General features: G+C 50.2%; 1 protein-coding gene across 2 annotated transcripts in view; it reads right to left on the minus strand.

Moving 5' to 3' along the window:
• The window catches only part of Tet (Ten-Eleven Translocation (TET) family protein), a 223,234-nt gene that overhangs the window by 163,244 nt on the left and 45,654 nt on the right, over window positions 1-14,336 (minus strand). Inside the window, exon 1 of one of the 2 annotated variants that reach the window (XM_050194804.3) lies at window positions 256-498. The exons of the other annotated variant lie outside the window; for it this stretch is intronic. The gene's annotated coding sequence lies outside the window, so the exon portion shown is untranslated. Of the gene's footprint in view, window positions 1-255; window positions 499-14,336 lie in introns of those variants that run through there. 2 annotated transcript variants of the gene reach the window in all.

Genomic DNA, 14,336 nt, shown 5'->3' on the forward strand with positions numbered 1-14,336 from the left:
CCCCGTGAGAAACGTGCCTCTTTCGTTCACGTTGCGTAGATGGCCGATGTCAGTTCTCCGCAAAATAGAAACAAAGAGGCACGTCCCACACCACCGACGACATGTTACAAGTGAGGATCTTTTGCGAGGCACAAGCAGCACCGTGACGTCGCGCGCACAAACACGTCCGACGACCGCGCTCCCGTTGCCGGCAGTGACAGCGGCGACGGCCAGACGTGGCCGTCCGGCAGGCAGCATGTGCACCGCGCGACTCACCTGCGTCAGAGTGCTATCCGCCGGGGAACTGGCCGGCGTCCGCCATCGCGGCCGCGTGGCTCCAACGGCAAAGGCAGGACGTCCCGGGACGCGTCAAGCCGCCGCGGCGGCAAAGCACGCCGCACCACGCTATCGCACACGCGTGTCCACAGTGGGCCGCCAACGAAGCTGGGGCAACAAAGAAGGCAACTGGCGAACGGAAGGCGGCTCGGGGTGTGTGTGCGTGCCCCGTCCTACTCCGGCGCGAGAGAGAGAAGGGCGCGTTGTGCCCCGCGCGCGCGCTTCGGGGCGCCGCCGCCAAACAACAGGGGCCGAGGAGGAGGCTTCACCCCCTCTCCCCGTCTCTTCCCTCGCAAGTGCGCTCCGGCGGGGAGACCTCGCGACCCCCGCCGAAAAGCGGTTCGCGTACTCGCGGTCAGAGGGCGCCCTACTGGTTTTCTGCTGCTCCCTCTGCGTGTCGCATGATTCTTCGCACCGTTCATTCCTTGACCCCACCACTTTCGCTTTCAAACCGCCGTATCGCACACACTCAAGTTTGGCAGCAGCGCCAAGTCGCTTCGCCAGCTGGCGAGCGCCGCGATTCGGCGGCTCACCGGGCGCGAACGGCTGTGTCAGTTCCTCTAGTCTGCCCCAACTACAGGCAATCACCCGTCGACGCAGGGGCACGGCGTCCGCACCGTGCTCCAAGACGGCTGCAGAAATAAGCCTCATTTCCTTAAGAATGACCACAGATATAAACTTCATTCAACACGTGCCAGCTCACGTGGTGCGAACGCCTCAATGTACAGTCAATATATGAGAGGCGCTGGCGTGAGCTTAACTACTACTAGAGCAACAACGTGCGTGAACCTCATGGAACTTACTTTATTCATCCTCCGCTTACGGAAAATGTTCTCGATATGGCGCCATCGTCGGTACGACTTTGTGTCACAGTATTGGCACCCTTCTCCTGCCGCGCCGTCATGCCCTTTCCTACACCAGCCACTACGTGACAAGCAACACCGACGCCGCTCAAACTGTGTCCTAGCGAATGACACGTCCTCGTGGCTCGGTGGCAAGCGCTTACGGTCGGCTATGCCTCTCGAATTGATGCGGAATCGGCGGCATGCCCTGCCAGGGCCCGATACCTCTCGGCCGCAGCCCTAAAGATAAGCCGCTGCTGTTCAGCCGAGCCCGTTCCAGGGGTTCCGTGGGCATACACACACATTCGTGCAAACGCGCGCGGGCGAGGAGGCGCCAGGCAGCTTTCCTTTCAAATGCGGACGAAAGCGCGCTAGGCACTCCCGATTATGCCACTGGGAGAGGGGGAGAAAAAGGAGGGAAAGGGCGGTCACAGGCAGAAAACCTGTTCCCAAGACTTTTTTTTGTTTGTGCTTGTTTCTGCAAGACCCGCTGTTCTGCTCTAGCGGCTGATGGTTACCAGTGGTTCCGGTGGTGGTCGAAGCCGTGCGTACGCTCGACTTGCCCGAGACGAGTTTGGCAGCGCCGTCGGCTGCTCCCCCCGTTCGAGCTCCCATCACCTTGTCTCTCTTGTCGCATGCTCTTCCCTTGCCTGTCACTTGTGGAAAACAACCGGAATGCTGTGCCGCAATCTGATGTAATCAGAGTGTATAGATGAAGGAGAAACTTCGAAAATATATCACTGGAAGAAAAGTGGGTGCGTTGTATGCGTGTCTTTGCTTTAGTTTTAGAAGACTCCCCACACGCATGTTCACAGTTTGTTTCCTCTTGTTTTCTTTTTTTTTTTTTTTTGATGCAATGCTGGTTTTCGCGGCCGCCTTTGTTTCTTTCTCTCACGTCCGATAACGCAAGTCGGCATGGTCACGAACGCCAACTAAGATAGTAGGAACAGACTGTCGTATTATAAAATTGCTAAAGAAAAGGGGGCTTTCTTTACGATATATATATATATATATATATATATATATATATATATATATATATATATATATATATATATATATATATATAGTCACCGGTAAGTTGCGCGTCTAACGGCATGGCAGTACATTTCAGGAAGCGAGGCCGGATACTATCTCATGCTAATTGAGAGATTTTCAGCTACGGGATATAGTACCGTACGACACACACCGGGTTAAAGGATAAATCGGTTCGTCTCACAAAATGCGGATCTTTGTACGGCTACGTGTTATGTTAAAGAAAGAAAGAGTGTTCACCACGTCGTAACAACGCACGGAACTGCATTTGCTCCTACGGTAACCAGCGAGATTTAACGTACAGCCGTACTGTAATGCGGAATGCCTATAACTCCTCGTAGTTGTAGCACATGCTATCACCATTATGGCACTGGCCGCCTGCCAGGAAGTCGTAGAGTAGATTTTCTTTTCTCTCTCTCTCTCTGTTCTTTTATTTTTATTTTTAGCACGCGGGAAGGCTGACAGGCGCCCTGGAGGGCAACGGTAAGCTGTAGCAGTATGCTAAAACACTCCGGCAATGAGCGCGCCCACCGCTCCGTTTCTCAGCCATCATAGTTTATACATGCGTTTCGGATTTCCAACAGCTCACGTCCTGCCTATTCACGTGCGCAATGGGTCACGCCTTTATAAGCAGTATAATTACTCTTTACGAAATAATAAGTACCTTCGCGGCCACAATCTGTCTCTCTTTTGGCCCAATCGCCAGATAACCAAGAAGTAATTGGCATTTCATCGGCGGAAGTAGAACCAGCACGCAATAACTCGTGGAATTATGAGCGAAATTACGCTAGCGATGTTCATTTCTTCCCAAAAATACATCTATACCAATTATGTTAAGCAACGTATCCCGAGAGCTTACTGTAATGTCATTCAGTTCATTTACTATATTCTCACAAAGAATATCGCTACCTTAAAGACAGCAGTATGAAGCGCCATCCATTTGCTTTTTGCGCTCGTGCAGCAGCGGTGACGGCTGTATGTGTAGCAGCAATGCGTCCACACAACTAATTTTGCCGACCCTGTCAATAACAGCGTGTTCCAAAAGTACCTTGCGCAAAGGCCGCGGCAGAATTTTTTGTTTTAGCAAAACGGCGCTCAAACGCTTGTGTTCCCCCGAACTGCAGAAATCTCGACGCATGTTCGATATTCCGGCACAGTAAACAGGGTGTTTCGCGTAAACTGAACCAAGGATTTTTAAAGAGTGGTTAGCCGCAGCTGAATGAAACCAACGGCATATGGTTTGCCGTCACGTGGCGCTCATTATAGTCTTTTCTATATTCCGCTTAATTAACTAACTTTTTAATATTCACTTTTGGGCCAAGTGCGTTTCGTTACGTTGTAGAGGGGATGCAGAAATGACCGATCCAATTTTTTGTGGCAACGTACGTAAATGCGGCGTGGTGATTGCCTCGGCGTTTAAAAAAAGCCCGCGAAATACGAAATAAAGTCGTGCGACTGCGCTCGTGCGCTATCGTATTGCAGCGCTCTCAACAGTGATTCGAGCCCATCGCATATCATGGACGACGGCGCTTTCTTCCCGTGTGCCACCGTCAAAGATGCTGACTCACTGTGGAGCCGATGCCTAGCGGCCGCTCACTTCACCATAGTCCGCGCGCACGGTTCTTTCGCACGAACCGCGATTGAAGAGCGCTGCAATACGACGCACGAGCGCAAGAAAATTTATTAAATTATGCTGTTTTACGTGCCAAACCCACTTTCTGATTATGAGGCACGCCGTAGTGGGGGACTCGGGAAATTTCGACCACCTGGGGTTCTTTAACGTGCACCTAAATCCAAGTACCCGGGTGTTTTCACATTTCACCCCCATCGAAATGCGGCCGCCGTGGCCGGGATTCGACCTCGCGACCTCGTGCTTAGCAGCCCAACACCATAGCCACTAAGCAACCACGACGGTTTCGCGGGCTTTCTTTAAACGCCGAAAAAATTCGCCACGCAGCATGTACGTTGCCACAAAAAAATTGGATCGGTGGTTTCTGAACCCCCTTTACAATGCAACGAAATGCACTTGACCCTAAAGTGAATATTAAACATTAACTTGAATATAAAAAAAAATACCCTAAGGAGGGCCACATGACGGGAAACCATATGCCGTTGGTTTCATTCGGCTGCGGCTAACCACTTTTTTGAAAAATCATTGGTTCAATTTACGTGAAGCACCCTGTATAGCGAAAGCGCCAAAGGCGCCCGCGTGCTTATTAGTGTCGAGCGCTGCTGTCTCAACTTTTCGATGCAGTCTTTGGAAACCATCTCGTTCGGCGCAAAGAGAGAGAGAAGAAAGGGAAGGAAAGAAAGGGAGGTTAGCCAGTGTAAGTATACCGGCTGGCTGCCCTGTGCTGGGGAAGGGGTAAAGGGAATAAAAGGTGAAAGAAAAAAATAATAAGAGGCTGTGTAGCAAACAAAAGCGGCTCTTGAGGCTAACAAAGCGCATAAAAAATACTTAATACAATGGCAAAGGTTCGGTGACCTCTCGACAACACCGGCAAGTAACGACTGAAGCAGGCGGGAACGTTACGATTGCGAACATGGCCTGTGTAGAGGTCGACTATACCTTGCCGCGTGTTTCGAGTATCTGGATTCAGTGTGCGAAAAAACGCAAGCATATATATATATATATATATACACACACCAGCCGTGGTTGCTCAGTGGCTATGGTGTTAGGCTGCTGAGCACGAGGTCGCGGGATCGAATGCGGCCACGGCGGCCGCATTTCGATGGGGGCGAAATGCGACAACAGCCGTGTACTTAGATTTAGGTGCACGTTAAAGAACCCCAGGTGGTCGAAATTTCCGGAGTCCTCCACTACGGCGTGCCTCATAATCAGAAAGTGGTTTTGGCACGTAAAACAACATAATTTATTATATATATATATATATATATATATATATATATATATATATATTAGAAGCAGCGCAACTACGCGGTTATCTTTGGTTTAAATAGCCAGCAGTTTCGGTAGGAGGACCGACATTTTTCAACATACATACATACATACATACATACATACATACATACATACATACATACATACATACATACATACATACATACATACATACATACATACATACATACATACATACATACATGTCTAGTTTTACATCCCCGACGTGTACGTCTCTCGAATAAGAAGCGGAAGGGTAAAAGGAATGAGTCGGGCAATGAAATCAAGATACACGCAAAATAAGAAGAAAAATGAGGTGGGGGTGGAGATTGCCGGGTTTTGAAGGATCACCTTGCCTGCCATGTAATGTCATCATGAATTAGCGCTAAGGGCACTTGACGCTTAAAAACAAGTTTCATTTGCTGGACACGTCAGCCTTGTCAAAACCGCTTAATAATGAGACTGCTTCCGCCGCATTGGACCTACGCGATAGTTGTTAACCTCGCATTACAGTCTAACAGGCATAGCTGCTACCATATGAAATGACTTGCGATGTCATCATGCATTCAAAGCTGGTTGGCGTTGTGCGGCTGAAGGCCGTCGCAAGGGCTTCGAGGAGACGCGCAGACCACTCGCACACCTTTTACTGTCATATTTACAGGAAAAAAAGTTTAAGTTCGGGGAGCCCCACACTTGGGGAGTCACTCAACGTTTGGGGAGAATTGTGTTGGTTTATTATTATATTCCTTTGTTCTATTTGCATCGTTCTAATCTGACACGCTTGCACAGCTATGTGGGTGCTCCTTAGGGTGGCCAATTGGTCGCGTCGGTGAGGTTTGTTCTAAGGGCCATTACGTCGTTGCGATAGCTGAGGCTAAAACAAAGACGGCGGGAAAAAAAGTTAAGGACGCGGAACCGCTCTCCGGCCGCGTTTATATATACAGAATTTTCCTTCATTCTTGCTAAAGTATATAGCTTTATGTTCGTGGGTGTAGGCTTTTGTACGTGCGCACCTTCCTGGTTTGTTTTCCGCCTTCGCACCTTTTTTGACTCCCGCCATTGGTGTGCCGGTCAGTCGTGTGTAATGTGCGTGCACGTGTGCGTGTGGGCACGCGTGCGTGTTGTTCTTTATTAGCTTCAAAAGTATGAGAAATTCTGCTTCCAAAGAGCTGGCTATCCGGAAAACTACAAGAACAGAACGCTGAAGCCAAGCACGTCTGTTTTTGGCTGTTCCTGATCTCTTTTTTTTTTTTTTTTTTTTTTGCCTGTACATCGCTTTACGTTGTGAACTTTCGAGCCAAAGCAGTTTATGCGTGCGAGCGCCTTTATGGTTGCGATGCTCTTGCTAGAGAGTTATAGCTCAGCGAGCCAGCGGAACCAGCAGGCCAGTGTAGACGCCAGTGCGCATGCGCGGTACAGCGTGCGCAGTGACGTCTACGCAGGCCCGCTGGCTCGGTCAACACCACTATAAGGCCTGTTTACTCCGGTCCATGACGTCACGCTACCTGGCCAGAAATTTCCGTTGACAAGGCTGGCGTGATGAAAGCGGTGACGTCAAAATTACTGTTGCCTACTCGGGAAAATCCTCATTAGATTCTGTGGCAGTCGGGCCAGGTAACATGACGTCATGGATCGGAGTGAAAAGGCCTTGTGCTATCTAAGTGGTGTTGGCTCGGTGAGCTATAACTCTCTATACTGTCTGGCTCCAGACGCTGACGACTGGCATGTGGCGGCGTTTCTTCGCGTGGAAGGTATGGACACGTGTAAAAGAAAGAAAAGTCCGTTGAGTTCAGGATTTCGGCCTGAGCGCCATCTGTGTTGATCGGGTAGGGTTTGTAGCGTGTATATACGTATAGGATAGCCGGAGAAAGGTTTTCAAACTATAGCCGCGGGCGATGCGGTGTCCATGCGCTTCGGCAACGGAGTATCTCACTCTGTATACGATGCCGTCGGCAGACCCAAGTCGAAAGCAATGACAAAGGTGGCGCGTTCGGGACAGAGGCACCCAAAAATAACAATAAAGACAAACAAAGGAAAACAAAGGAAGAAAAAAAAGACACGCTTTATCCAAGCATGTGTGGCAAGGCTGCACGGACCGCGTGCGCCGGCCCGCTTCCGCTTTCCGGCTGCTGAGCCGCCGTTTCATCGCGTCCTCCGCAACTTTCTTGCAGTCGCCGAACAGCTGCTTCTGTTTCGCACTTCGCAGTAAACAAAGGCGTCGCAGCTATCTGCGCTTATCTCGCCGTCTGTCTCGTTTTCCTCGTGCAGCACCCTGTTCGCTACGTTGTATATAGCGGAGGACGGGAACAACTGTGGATAGTGCCACTTGCGTTCGCTCGTAATGGCTTTCCGCTCATCAGTGAAGGAGCAGTGACCTCCCGATGCAAACACACTTGTTAGAAGGTTGAACTAAAAGCGTACATCTCCTTACGACTTCGGCAAGTTGGAGGGAAGCTGTTCGCAGCAGGCAGTGTGTTCATTCCGTCGCTTCACCCTGTGCCTCGAGATGAGCTCTAGAAAACAAACAACCTGCGTCGGTGTTGAAGGGTTCATTTCAATTAACTTATAAATAAATTTTGCCGTCCTCAGGAAGTAGCATAATCAAGTGAGTCACGCGCATGCACTGCGCATGCGTCGATACCAAATCAAACATTGATGACGGTTTCGTTACTACGTGCGTCCAATAAACGATTTTCGTGAACGCTTGCGAGATAACATTAAATATACCCTCAGACCTATATTATTAAAAAAATTAAATTATGGGGTTTTACGTGCCAAAACCACTTTCTGATTATGAGGCACGCCGTAGTGGGGGACTCCGGAAATTTCGACCACCTGGGGTTCTTTAACGTGCACCTAAATCTAAGCACACGGGTATTTTCGCATTCCGCCCCCATCGATATGCGGCCGCCGTGGCGACCTATATTGTGCGATGTCAACGAAACCTTCGCATGGCACTGAAAAACGATCCGAACGCTCGGACAACGGCGCAAGCAACAGGGCGCCATATTGCATCTTTTCTGCGTCTCATTCACAACGAGATCATGCATATAGGTCGGTCTTTGTCAACAACTCGCGCTGTGTGCTTGCTTGCGTGTGCGGAGCGTGAAGCACCTGTCACGCTCCATGGCCATCATGCGTCGCGTATCACAACGTCACAAATACCCCTGACTGTACGCGGAGTGCAGTCATTGCGAGGCCGAACACGTATGCGTATAAATATTGTTCTTGTGTTGCGTCCGCGGACGAGCGAGTAAATGCATAGCATTTTTTACTCCTGCCTCACTGTACCTCCTTCAAGCATTCTCAGATAAGCAGACCACCTGACACTCGATGCGTGCCATGAGAATACGTTTGGAATTAATTCTATCAAGCGAAACAGGACACATCAGTATACACTATACAGGTGTAGCCTTCGTCTTGGCCGCTTAGATACGAAATTACCGGCGTGGTACTCCGCGGCGTATTCGGCCAGGTGACAAATTATCATCAGCACCGATTGCCCGCCAAGCCGAGCATTTCACAAAAGCCGCGAATATTCATACGGTGGACATATCTTTGCAACTAACATCACTAAAGAAGTAACACTCAGTTATGAGTAGGACACACGGATATCTCTGATTTCGTTTTAGGTAATTTAGAAAACGGGTGGAATGGATATATCAGGCAGAGTTTGAGGCACAGTCGCTTCTCTAGCATCGGCTTTCACACACTGACGGACAGATACTTGTGCCGAAGAGCGTGGGAAGTGGTTATGCACAGTGACGTGCATCGGTACAACAGCACCGTTCAGTATGGGAAGAAGAAGTACGTACAGTATCAATAATCTCGGACGCGCAGCCCTGGTCAGGGAGGGGAGCAATACCTGAGAGAATAACTGTTGTGTTGCTGCAACAAGACCTCCCTTTCTCTTAAAGAAGCATTAGCTACTACTTTCATACGCTTGAAGAAGGCGTCCACGACTGCGCGCATTTTAGGAATTGTTTGCTTGAAAACAAGACAGGAATAAACTACGACAGACGCCGTGGTGGAGGACACCTGGAGTCCTTTTAAGCGTGCACTCAAAGCTCCCTACACGTGCTTTTTCGCATTCTACACCCGCTGAAATGCTGCCGTAGCAAGGGTGAGTTGAACCCGCGACCTCAGCGGCAGGACGACTTAGCCGATTTTGCCACGGCGGCGGATGCGCGCGTTGCAGTATACTCCACCAGGGATATTGTCCAAGGTGTTCGTCGATGAGTCGACAACGACACTCGAAGGCGTCTGCATACGACGCGTGTAAGCGAGTCTACCAACACTCGCTGACTGCTCTCGTCGCCAGCAAGTTCCCGTTGAAGGAAGAAAAAGTGCTGCCTATCGGCCGGCGGGCACCGCGTCGGAACGCTCTTCCCGCCGGGGATGCCCGGTATGCGAGCCAAGACCGCCGGCCACCGCGTGTACTTTCGGCCGAGCGCCGCCCTTCTCTTTTTCCTAATGAAGAGGAGACGGCGCGGCCGACCGCAGCGAAAGGAGCAAGAAGCGTTTCTCCGCTTCGGGGCGTCTTTTGTTTCAACGGCAGCGGCGGCGGCCTTGCGTCGGGACCGACGCGTCGACGTTCGACCTTGCACTTGGGAAGCTTCCGCCCTTCGGCCCCGACCCCAGTATGCCGAGCGCGCGGCCACTCTTTCTTCCTTGCGGGGGCGGCCTCTTTTTGATTCTTTGCTCGCCGAGCGCGCGATGCGCGCGCGGCTTCGTTTTTTTTCTTTTTTTTTCTCCCCGTTCGCTCCTCCGGCGCGGCGGTCGCCGAGAGAAGTGCGGCTGCCCCCACCGCCGGGCGCCCCTGACGACGGGGGTGCTTTTTATTACTATTAAGGCGACACACTCGGACGCGGGCAAAAGCTGCGCCGCCTCCCCACTCCACCCCGGCGTCCTGCGTGAGCACCGCCGCTTCTCCAAGAAGGGAGCGCCGCATCGACCGTCGATTGCCCCCGCCATGCGTTAATAAGGAAAGGAAGACCCGCGGCTGGTGCCGCCAGTGCTTGCGCCGTGGCCCGGGCGCCGCACACCGGGCGAGCGCCGTCCGGCTCGCCCCGTGCGACGACGCCACGCGGCTCGGCGAAGAAGGGTCGCCGGCAGGAGCCGCGCCTCCGTTTAATTGGCTCCGGTTGGTTTATTTCAATGGCGAATTTTGAGACGCGGGGGATCGGTGCGGGAGTGGGGCGGGAGGAGGGCGAGGGGACGTGTTATGCCGAGCTCTCTCGGCTCCCTTTGGTCTGACACGAGGGGGCCGCGACCCCGCGTCTTCAGTAAAACCCGTGATGCGGGTCAACCGGATTGAACCCGGAAACGAGCGCAGTGGAACGGGGATGTTTTGCAGTCAGGTGCACCTTGGAGGGGATCCCCTCCGGCCGCAAAAGAAGAAAAAAAAGGAAAGTGGAAGCAGAGTAAAAGGCAGAACTTTGTCCCACAATTCCATAACCCACCCCCGGTTTTTTTTTCTGTTACTTTGTTACGTCGGTTTTCTAGGCCCTAAAGAAGGAAAGAAAGCGGGGCATGCTCTTGACATTTAGCTGTTCAAAAATGCGCTTGGAGGTTCTATCAGTTAACGCTTTCTTCTTTGTGATTAAATTAACTTCAAAAAAGAAAGGACACCCACTGTTGTGCCATACTACGAGCACCACGTGGCTACCACGAGGCGACGGGAGCTGCCATACTACATGTACCACGTGGCTACCTCGTGGATGCCACTTCTCCGCGACGAATCAAGAATTCGACGCGGGAGTCGACTTCAAGAAGAGCCCAGCCATCTCCGCGACGAATCAAGAATTCGACGCGGGCGACATCATCACCATATTCCAATGGCGGCCTGTCCGGAGCCAGGGATTCTTAGCACCCTCTGCAGCGTCGCAGGTCTGACCGCCGCCGTGGTCAGTTGCTTCGCAGCTGCTGGGGACTGAGGGCCGGGGTTTGATTGTTGTGTTCATATAGGAGGTTGTGGCCAAGTACTGCACCAGGGTGGCCAATCCTGCTCTGGTGAGGGAGTGCGTTACCGGTTCTGGTCACCGGCATCAGGCCACACTCCAGGCCTGTTTTATGCAATTTTATCAACACGCGGATTTCTTTTTTTTTTTTTTTAATCCGGTGGAAAATTGCGCGGCACCGGGATTCGAACCACGGACCTCTTGCACGCGAGGCGGGTGTTCTACCTCTACGCCACCGCTGCACTTGGAATATGAACCTGGCAACGTTTAACGCAAGAACATTATCTAGTGAGGCGAGTCTAGCAGTGCTATTGGAAGAATTAGAGGGCAGTAAATGGGATATAATAGGGCTCAGTGAAGTTAGGAGGCCAAAAGAAGCATATACAGTGTTAAGGAGCGGGCACGTCCTGTGCTACCGGGGCTTAGCGGAGAGAAGAGAACTAGGAGTCGGATTCCTGATTAATAAGAATATAGCTGGTAACATACAGGAATTCTATAGCATTAACGAGAGGGTGGCATGTCTTGTTGTGAAACTTAATAAGAGGTACAAAATGAAGGTTGTACAGGTCTACGCCCCTACGTCCAGTCATGATGACCAGGAAGTCGAAAGCTTCTATGAAGACGTGGAATCGGCGATGGGTAGAGTGAAAACAAAATACACTATACTGATGGGCGATTTCAATGCCAAGGTAGGCAAGAAGCATGCTGGAGACAAGGCAGTGGGGGAATATGGCATAGGCACTAGGAATAGCAGGGGCGAGTTATTGGTGGAGTTTGCAGAACAGAATAATATGAGGATAATGAATACCTTCTTCCGCAAGCGGAATAACCGAAAGTGGACATGGAGGAGCCCGAACGGCGAGACTAGAAATGAAATAGATTTCATACTCTGCGCTAACCCTGGCATCATACAAGATGTGGACGTGCTCGGTAAAGTGCGCTGCAGTGACCACAGGATGGTAAGAACTCGAATTAGCCTAGACCTGAGGAGGGAACGGAGGAAACTGGCACATAAGAAGCCCATCAATGAGTTAGCGCTAAGAGGGAAAATAGAGGAATTCCAGATCAAGCTATCGAACAGGTATTCGGCTTTAAGTCACGAAGAGGACCTTAGTGTTGAAGCAATGAACGACAATATTGTGGGCATCATTAAGGAGTGTGCAATAGAAGTCGGTGGTAACTCCGTTAGACAGGATACCAGTAAGCTATCGCAGGAGACGAAAGATCTGATCAAGAAACGCCAATGTATGAAAGCCTCTAACCCTACAGCTAGAATAGAACTGGCAGAACTTTCGAAGTTAATCAACAAGCGTAAGACAGCGGACATAAGGAAGTATAACATGGACAGAGTTGAACAAGCACTCAGGAACGGAGGAAGCCTAAAAGCAGTGAAGAAGAAACTAGGAATTGGCAAGAATCAGATGTATGCGTTAAGAGACAAAGCCGGCAATATCATTACTAATATGGATGAGATAGTTCAAGTGGCTGAGGAGTTCTATAGAGATTTGTACAGTACGAGTGGCACCCACGATGATAATGGAAGAGAGAATAATCTAGAAGAATTCGATATCCCAGAAGTAACGCCGGAAGAAGTAAAGAAAGCCTTGGGAGCTATGCAAAGGGGGAAGGCAGCTGGGGAGGATCAGGTAACAGCAGATTTGCTGAAGGATGGTGGGCAGATTGTTCTAGAAAAACTGGCCACCCTGTATACACAATGCCTCAAGACCTCGACCGTACCGGAATCTTGGAAGAACGCTAACATAATCCTAATCCATAAGAAAGGCGACGCCAAAGACTTGAAAAATTATAGACCGATCAGCTTACTGTCCGTTGCCTACAAAGTATTTACTAAGGTAATTGCAAATAGAATCCGGAACACCTTAGACTTCCGTCAACCAAAGGACCAGGCAGGATTCCGTAAAGGCTACTCAACAATAGATCACATTCACACTATCAATCAGGTGATAGAGAAATGTGCGGAATATAACCAACCATTATATATAGCTTTCATTGATTACGAGAAAGCGTTTGATTCAGTCGAAACCTCGGCAGTCATGGAGGCATTGCGGAATCAGGGTGTAGACGAGCCGTATGTAAAAATACTGAAAGATATCTATAGCGGCTCCACAGCCACTGTACTCCTCCATAAAGAAAGCAACAAAATCCCAATAAAGAAAGGCGTCAGGCAGGGAGATACGATCTCTCCAATGCTATTCACAGCGTGTTTACAGGAGGTATTCAGAGACCTGGATTGGGAAGAATTGGGGATAAGAATAAATGGAGAATACCTTAGTAACTTGCGCTTCGCTGATGATATTGCCTTGCTTAGTAACTCAGGGGACCAACTGCAATGCATGCTCACTGATCTGGAGAGGCAGAGCAGAAGGGTGGGACTAAAAATGAATCTGCAGAAAACTAAAGTAATGTTTAACAGTCTCGGAAGGGAACAGCAGTTTACGATAGGTAGCGAGGCACTGGAAATGGTAAGAGAATATATCTACTTAGGACAGGTAGTGACTGCTGATCCAGATCATGAGAGTGAAATAATCAGAAGAATAAGAATGGGCTGGGGTGCGTTTGGCAGGCATTCGCAGATCATGAACAGCAGGTTGCCATTATCCCTCAAGAGAAAAGTGTATAACAGCTGTGTCTTACCAGTACTTACGTACGGAGCAGAAACCTGGAGGCTTACGAAAAGGGTTCTACTTAAATTGAGGACGACGCAACGAGCTATGGAAAGAAGAATGATAGGTGTAACGTTAAGGGATAAGAAAAGAGCAGATTGGGTGAGGGAACAAACGCGCGTTAATGACATCTTAGTTGAAATCAAGAAAAAGAAATGGGCATGGGCAGGACATGTAATGAGGAGGGAAGATAACCGATGGTCATTAAGGGTTACAGACTGGATTCCGAGGGAAGGGAAGCGTAGCAGGGGGCGACAGAAAGTTAGGTGGGCAGATGAGATTAGGAAGTTTGGAGGGTCAACATGGCCACAATTAGCCCATGACCGGGGTAGTTGGAGAAGTATGGGAGAGGCCTTTGCCCTGCAGTGGGCGTAATCAGGCTGATGATGATGATGATGACATCATCACCCTGCCGACGAGAACTCGCCAAACTGGTTCCTGCCGACGAGGGGTCACCGAAGGGATTTAAGGAAGAACCGGCCCAATGTGAGCAGAGAGAGTCGCTTCCAGCCGCCCAGTCGGTCTGATGCGCTCCTACTGCTACCTGTACGCTATCATCCACTATCTGTAAATATTGTATAAAGTTTTTCGTTTCTTC

Source organism: Dermacentor andersoni, chromosome 1 (genome assembly GCF_023375885.2).
Source record: "Dermacentor andersoni chromosome 1, qqDerAnde1_hic_scaffold, whole genome shotgun sequence".
Lineage (NCBI taxonomy): Eukaryota > Metazoa > Arthropoda > Arachnida > Ixodida > Ixodidae > Dermacentor > Dermacentor andersoni.